The following is an 8,726-nucleotide window of genomic DNA, read 5'->3' on the forward strand; positions in this document are numbered from 1 at the left end:
TACCCGTACGATCAGCAAGGGTATTTTAATAGGTTACTTGATTTTTTTCCGGTAAATAACTGTTCACTGGTACCGTAAATTTATTGTTCACAGGACTCATCTTCTGGATTCTGGACTCATTCATCTACGAGGCCTTTCTGTTACATATTGCAAGAACAAACGAAAAATAGCAAAAAAAACTCTAAAGCGCAAGTGAAGAAAAAGAAAACACATAAACTTTTAAAAGTAAAAAAATCTGTCTTCAAGCAATAGCCATCAAAAAAGCGAATCAAACCCATATTACTAAACGGCCATTGCTATAATGCTAAGACTATGCGGCAACAGTGTTCATGTGTTTCGATACTAGTAGTCATTCGCGTATGGTTTTTCGCTCGATTTAAAATTTTGTTAGTGGAGAGCATACATTGCTTTCTTTTTAGCAAATGCATTTGAACTGAAAATGGAACGAACTCAAAAATAAAACCAAGAAAACTCAACTTTTAACAAAAAATACCCCCCCATCTGGAATCATTCTGTAGACTAGTTGCTGGAAACTAACTTGAATCTCTGTTATTTATAATTCTGAAATAGAAACTGTGCAAAGAAACCAGCGTATCTTTTTGGTTAAAATGGGCCTCATACTTAACACAAAGCTTCACTAGTTTAAGAGTTCACCAAATCGGCTCTTTCTAACGTAAAAAGTCTAGCACCCAGTTGCAATGCCCTAGCTGTTTGCAAGAATAAGCATCACTGATATAGCTAAAAAGACGGTGAATAACAACCCAGATTTAACCTGAACTTAGTTATAAAAACCTCGAAAACAAGTGTAAGAGCATTTTCCTGATAATGGTAGAAAAAAAAGATGAAAAGCAAAATTTAAATGTTTCCTAAATGCTGAGTGATTTATATCAATTATACAAAAATGTATCGAATAAATTTGCAAACGTTCAGCCGTACAAATAACTCAATTTAAATTCAACTTTAAGCAACGTGATCTTGAAGTCAATGACAGGGTGCAAGGGCATACCTAGGAGTTCCTCTAGTGGCAGGAATTCCGCATCTGACAGGTTCTCAGAAATTTATCAAGTAACTTCTGTTGACAATAATTAGGTTTAAAATAATTACTTTCTCCTGACTTGTATACAAGAGCTTAAAACCAAAACTCGGAATTCTAACTTCAAAAAATCTGAGAACGTATGTATCAAAATTTCATTAAAATTCAGGCAAGCAATTGAACGTCAGACCTTCGCGCCCTTTTCGACACAAAATTCATGAAAAAAAATATTTTAAACATTTCGAACAAGCTTGTGAAAGAAACAGTTTACTGAGAAAAAGCCTTCCAAGAGACTCAGCGAAGTCTGGAGAGTCAATCATATTTTAAACATAGAGGCAAAGTTGCACTTCGCATACACAAGCAAAAATAAGACCGACAACGCTACTGGAAAAAACTGAATGAGTGAAACTTTGAGTCTACAAAATATCTTAAGTGGCGCACGCCAATTATGACGCATTAGCAGTACCAGTCAATTTGAAAAGACATTTACCAACCAACATGCCTCAATTTAGAGCAGACGCATTTTAATTGTAAACGAAAAAGTTCATTAAAAACATCCGACCCTGCCCAAGTTCAAACCATCTTATTTTACTGCGGGTCTCCTTCCCTACCTCTGCACTACAGATCCATGATACCTTGAAGCTAAAATAATATTTGTATTATAATAGTGTGTTAATATCCTTAGCATTGGCTGTACTTAATAGCTGATTATTGATTGCGTGGCAGTGCAGTACATCACTTTCGATGACTTGCGTGGCAGTGTATCACTTGCGATCCGATATAAACTTAGTATTGCGATTTAGCGGATATAGAGTGAGACAGAATCCACTAAGACAAAAAATTAATTAAAAACTGCCAAAAATTACAATTAGCAGAATTTCATATGTCTGTTTTCAAGGTTGTCAATTTGACGGGAAAATGTCGAGAAGCATTATTATCAAAATTAAATAAACATTCAGAAGAAAAATTTGCCGAATGGCAATTAAGCCTGCAAAATTGATTAGACGTCGGTTGAACTGAAAACAAAATTGGAGTTGAAAACCAAAATTATTACGCCTCAACCCTTCCCAAGTAATTTTTAAAAGGTACAATCTATTTTTTGCTCATCAAATGGCCAATTTAGGCGACTCAGTCGATATTACTTATGCTGAAACCACTTAAGCGAAAAGATCATTTAAAAATATTAATAGAAAACTATAGTAAATCAGAGTTGGTAAAAAACAAAAACAAAAAAATTTAAGCACAGAGGCGAAGACGAGGCCGAGCTTCACATCAGTTCCGACAACCAGAAACATAAAAAACAATGCGAAAAAAAATGTCAAAAAAAACAATAAAAAAATTTAAATTTTCGTATGCGTCGATAGAACTCCATCCTAGGCAAATATGCCAGAAATTTGAAAAATAAATTTGCAACATGACAAAACTTAGAAACAGGGAACAAAGCGTTCAATCTTTCTGCAGACACAACTTGAGCCAAAAAAAAACGATTTATACAATTTTCTCTGGTAAACAACACTTTCAACTGCAATGAAAGTTGCTGGCAGCACAAACTAATCCGTGATCTGAAAACGAAGCCCACAATCTTTAAGCAGACACTATAGTCTAAGTTTTTGAAAAATTTTGAAAAAATCATAAAAAAACGTCATATCTCGAAAACTACAAGAATTTGAGAAGTGAGAATTGGAGGCAAGATTCGCAACCTCTGAGAGTACCCTGAAAGCATCCAACTACAGCGTGAGTTTCAAAAATTGAGAAATTTTTCTAAATTGAACTTTCTTGAAATTTTTGAGAAATCTCGAAAATCGCCAATCTCGTGAACTAAAAGGATTTGGTTATTCATATTTGGAGGCGTGAATCGCAAAACCTGGGAAAAGTGAAAATATCCTACTATTGGGTTGCTAAGTTTAAACTTGATGAAATAAACACTGAATTTAAACGTGAAAAAATTTTTTAAGTTAAACATGCAATAATAATACGTCGAAAAAGATTAAACATGGCGAGATAATGAAGCCCGCAATTAAATATATAATTTCTATTAAAAATTTCAGCATAGGCCCGAGTCTATTAAGCCGAAAAAATGACAAAAAAAAACAAAAGACTAAATTTAAACAAATCGAGTTGGAAAAATCACAATCATCAAAAAAAGCAAATTTTGAAAAGGACGGATATTTAAAATAACAAACTCAACTGAGGCCAATGTTTGCAACCGAGAAGAGTAGGGAATGAGGACGAAGAAAATGAGAACGAGAATGAGGACGAAGAAAAGAGCTCTTTTCCCTCCCCCCACCTGCAAAATTTTACTTGTGAAATTTTGTTCACATCATCCGAATGTTGAAAAAATTGGCATGCGAGTTAATTAGGCCATGACAAACATACTTGGTCTTCATGTTTAACCTTGCAAAACCTGAAAAATGATGCTTATGCGAGGTGGGGGGGGGGGGGGGGAGCCAAAAGAGGATTTGTGAAGGAGTGCAGAAGTGAGTCCTGTGGACAAAGTTGCTTACGGGGAAAAAGTCTAGTACCCGATTGCAATCCCTTGCTATACCAAGGTAAAAAAATTTATAAAATCAGAATTAAGTTTTTTCTTCGTTTTTTTGCTCTCAATAACAAATACTTTTCTTGTTAAAAAACGGTATAATCATCTTTAGTACTGAAATACTGTTCCTGATCGTACGGGTAAAAACAGTTTTAAGTCTCTCAGCTTGAATCCTTAAAATACCAGGCAGCAAGCAAAGCCGCCCGGTTTTCAGTCGATAGTAAAAAAGCAGAAACAGTTCAATTAAATTGAAATATATTTTCTTATTTAAAACTTCCGATTAAAAAATCGAACTATTATCTGAAAGATAACTTCTTAAAGCTAACCGCATGTAGACGTGGACAGTCAATACAACAGTAAAATAGACTGCATATGAAAAAAAAACAAGTCGAAATTTGAGTTTCAGGTAAAAAACAGTATCATCTCAAAGCTCTATGAACTTTTCATGGACAATTTTTTGAAATCAAAATTCGTCAATTTTGATATCAAAAAGTTTTCCTGTTTTAGTAGAAACTCAAGATTTGACTTGAAACTCAAATTTTAAGAATACGACCAAAAAGCAGCTCTATCAAGTGAAATAAGAAAAAAGAGAAGTAAGCCTCGAATTAGCAAAAACTGGGCTACGTGTCGAATTCAACCTGCAACCTAGCGAATTTCGGCCTCACGCTCTAACCACTCAGCCACGGATGCTTACAATCCCCGAAAACTAGCCATCAACAATGCAACTACATATTCTAATAAATTGCCAATTAGATGCTGCAAAATTACCACCAAATGCGAAAAGACACAATTGCTGAACCAAAAATTACTGAACTTGAGCTTTTTATCATTGTCTGCTGTTTGAAACAAATAAATTTTCTCGTTTTATTTGATGAATTAAAAATGCATCAATTGTGTAAACCTTTTACTAATCAAATGTCAAAGCACTTATGATATTATACTGCTACTTCAGCCTACCGATTCAAAAGTGCCAGCAAAGGTAGCACTTTATTTTGCGACTTGAGTTGAAAAAAAGAAAGTTAACTAACACACTTTGCCTCGCAAGTGTAAAAAAAGAAGTATAGTTTAATTTAGTTGACTTATTTCTGCTTTCTGATTATCGACTCAAATCCGGACGGTTTTGATGGCTGTCTGCTTTTTTTTTAGAGATTCTAGTTAAAAGACCTGAATTTGTTTATACCCGTACGATCAGCAAGGGTATTTTAATAGGTTACTTGATTTTTTTCCGGTAAATAACTGTTCACTGGTACCGTAAATTTATTGTTCACAGGACTCATCTTCTGGATTCTGGACTCATTCATCTACGAGGCCTTTCTGTTACATATTGCAAGAACAAACGAAAAATAGCAAAAAAAAACTCTAAAGCGCAAGTGAAGAAAAAGAAAACACAAACTTTTAAAAGTAAAAAAATCTGTCTTCAAGCAATAGCCATCAAAAAAGCGAATCAAACCCATATTACTAAACGGCCATTGCTATAATGCTAAGACTATGCGGCAACAGTGTTCATGTGTTTCGATACTAGTAGTCATTCGCGTATGGTTTTTCGCTCGATTTAAAATTTTGTTATTGGAGAGCATACATTGCTTTCTTTTTAGCAAATGCATTTGAACTGAAAATGGAAAGAACTCAAAAATCAAACCAAGAAAACTCAATTTTTAACAAAAAAATACCCCCCCCCCCATCCGGAATCATTCTGTAGACTAGTTGCTGGAAACTAACTTGAATCTGTGTTATTTACAATTCTGAAATAGAAACTGTGCAAAGAAACCAGCGTATCTTTTTGGTTAAAATGGGCCTCATACTTAACACAAAGCTTCACTAGTTTAAGAGTTCACCAAATCGACTCTTTCTAACATAAAAAGTCTAGCACCCAGTTGCAATGCCCTAGCTGTTTGCAAGAATAAGCATGGCTGATATAGCTAAAAAGACGGTGAATAACAACCCAGATTTAACCTGAACTTAGTTCTATAAACCTTGAAAACAAGTGTAAGACCATTTTCCTGATAATGGTAGAAAAAAAATAAAATATGAGAAGCAAAATTTAAATGCTTCCTAAATGCTGAGTGATTTATATCAATTATACAAAATTTTATCGAATAAATTTACAAACGTTTAGCCGTACAAAGAACTCAATTTACATTCAAATTTAAGCAACGTGATCTTGAAGTCAATGACAGGGTGCAAGGGCAGACCTAGGAGTTCCTCGAGTGGCAGGATTCCGCATCTGACAGTTTCTCAGAAAATTTATCAAGTAACTTCTGTTGACAAAAATTAGGTTTAAAATAATTACTTTCTCTTGACTTGTATACAAGAGCTTAAAACCAAAACTCGGAATTCTAACTTCAAAAAATCTGAGAACGTATGTATCATAATGTCATTTGAACGATTTTATTTTAGAAAATAAACACGAGAGCAGGCTAAAAGCAAATTCAACATGACAATTTGGACAGTTATGAGCTAACAAATATTCACTATGTCTAGGAATACATCAATATATTCTTTTTCTGATATTGAACCCATGCAATGAAAAGACCAAATGAAATCAAGTTAATGAAAAGGCAAAATTTAAAAAAAATCATAGAAAGACAAGAAGTATGTAAAAAATATAAACAAGATTTGATAAGTTTATGTACAATATATCTACAAGAGTTCTGAAAATGTATTTGCAAATGATCGCGCCGTACAGATCATTCGGTTTAAATACTCTATTTAGGCAGAGTTCGGCTCTATCTTATAATTGCTTAGCGAAGGACGGATAAAATTAAGCCTTGAATACAGTATCAACTATGTACTTCTAATTTTACAATCTAATGGATCAAAAACTATTTCAAATGCATATTATAAGTTTAAGCGGATAATATATTCAACATGAAGAGTTATCTGATATGGTGAAAGATCCAAAATGACAAAATTTAAGCTATATCAAGCTAAATTTAAGTAAAATTAGAAAACTTCGAAGAATCTGAGAAAATAAATGTGCACATTTCTTTAACATTGAGGAAAACAATCTGCAAGATTTTATCAAAAATTAATATGAAAGCAAGATAAACGCAAATTCAAATATAAAATTGAGCAGACAAATTTTCACCGTATAGTGAGTCTATCTGTAAATTTTTTTTAAGACTGAGGCGGTAACTTGCATTTTCTAGAGAAGCGAATATCAAAAATCTTAGGGAGTGGTAAAAATGAAAAACATTCAATAATCAATTGTTACCATGCTTTTAAAAAAAATTTAACAGATAAGCTTTCACACAAGTGGAACCTGATCTAAACTATATTTTATGATTGGATAAATTAAATGTTTTACCAATGTAAAGTATTTAATATTAACCAATCATGATCCATCTAACTAACAACCCACTTATTTGTAAGTGCTGAAGTTACTTGTAATTTCAGCACCAGAGAGATTTGAATTTAACTTAGAAATTAGTTGGACTCTCCCGAGCACTTCAGCAACCGCAATAAACCAGTATACCCTAGATCTATTGAGCCTAGCAGAGACTAGTTAAACAACCTGAGACTAGATAGTATAAGAGTAAGATTAGGATCGGTATTAGACTAAGAAGTTGCACGAATCTATCCGGCCGAAAATAAGATAGCGTGACGAGCAGACGGTGTACCCTATCCGAAATTACTCTATGAGTTAACCAACTCGGTCCTAACTCACAAGCTTTCGTTCAGCATTAATTAGCTATTTGAAATAGCTCGTTTTCTTTTCAATCTTTCCGCAGATTTGAGCTTTGAGTACCTTACATGGATCTCTTGTTCATCTAATATCAAATTTGTGGGATCCTCCCTAAAAACCCAATTTCGGTCTTCATCTAAATACTTCATCAGCTGTACAAACCGAAAATCTAGTGAACTTTTCATATAAATAACTTCTCGTCCATAGCTAATTAGCATGATGTCACTGGAATCGAGTAGCTGCTCGTTGTTTTCACGCCAAGACAGTATATCATCAATAATCTTGTCGCCATGCTTCCTGAAATGTCGATCAATACAGCTTCTATCGTCCAATTGCAGCACAAGTAACCTCGGCTGTATCGTAACAACACGCGTGATGAGGTCCAAGTGCGTCGAAATGTTTTTCGGCTCAAGGCTTCCAAGGAACGATAAAGCCTTCAGAGAGTAGTTTTTAATCTGCTCTGGTAAACAACTGGTATTTTCCAGAGATACTCTGATATGTAAATATTGAAATTGATCTTTAGAAATTGTGGACAGCCTTTCATAGTCTAATGTCAAACTTACACAACACTTTGGTAAATTATCCAAGCCAATATTCCGGGCAGAACCGTTGTTCGAAAGCGAGAAGGACTCAAGACTGGGAAACAAACTGGAAATAATAGCGCCAAATTTTTCCGACGCGTATTCGAATTCTTGATCGAACAGCTCTAACCTTTTGAGTTTTGGAAAGGAGAAGGACATTAACTCATCAGTCGGTAAATCCAGACTATCAACTTTTAAAAAAGACAAATAATGCATATGATTTACGTCGTCGATGTAAAAGCGACCCGAGAAAAGCGGTAAAACTAATGTTTGTAACCAATTTAGCGACTTTAAGCACAAAGAACTGGGTCGTTGAAAAATCGCGTTAAGTTCAAGGCTAATAACGTTAATTGTTCTTGGTAGTTTTTCGTATACTTTCTCCGACCAACCACCGCAATAATCGCTTATCTCAAACATAACATTGTCATTGAACGATGCCAGCTTTTCAGCTACATCAGCCATAACATCTACATACCATTCTTCCCGGACGCTAGATTTATTATCTAAACACAGACGGACGTACTCTAAATGGTCCTGTAATTTGTCTTCCAGCTTCTCCAGTACATTGTAGATCCAGCGAGGATAAATCGAGTCATCGACATTCAAATGAGCGGGGAACCGCATATATTTGGGGAAAAAGACATTAAGTTTTGAAATTTTCCATTGAGGGTTATTTTCAATAAGCGGAGGCAAATCAATGGTGTCTCTTCCATCGAATCGAATGACATCTGTCGATATAGAAAACGAAACCTTCAAAGGTGTTCGTTTAACGAACTCATATAAAGCCTTACATGTTCGCATAAAAGGGACAATTTTAGGAGTATCACGGTGCCCGAAGGCGAATCTGCATACGCTTTGCAAAATATGATCAGGCAAATTGTAAAGTTTCAA

This window comes from Symsagittifera roscoffensis, chromosome 7, assembly GCF_963678635.1.
Source record: "Symsagittifera roscoffensis chromosome 7, txSymRosc1.1, whole genome shotgun sequence".
Lineage (NCBI taxonomy): Eukaryota > Metazoa > Xenacoelomorpha > Acoela > Convolutidae > Symsagittifera > Symsagittifera roscoffensis.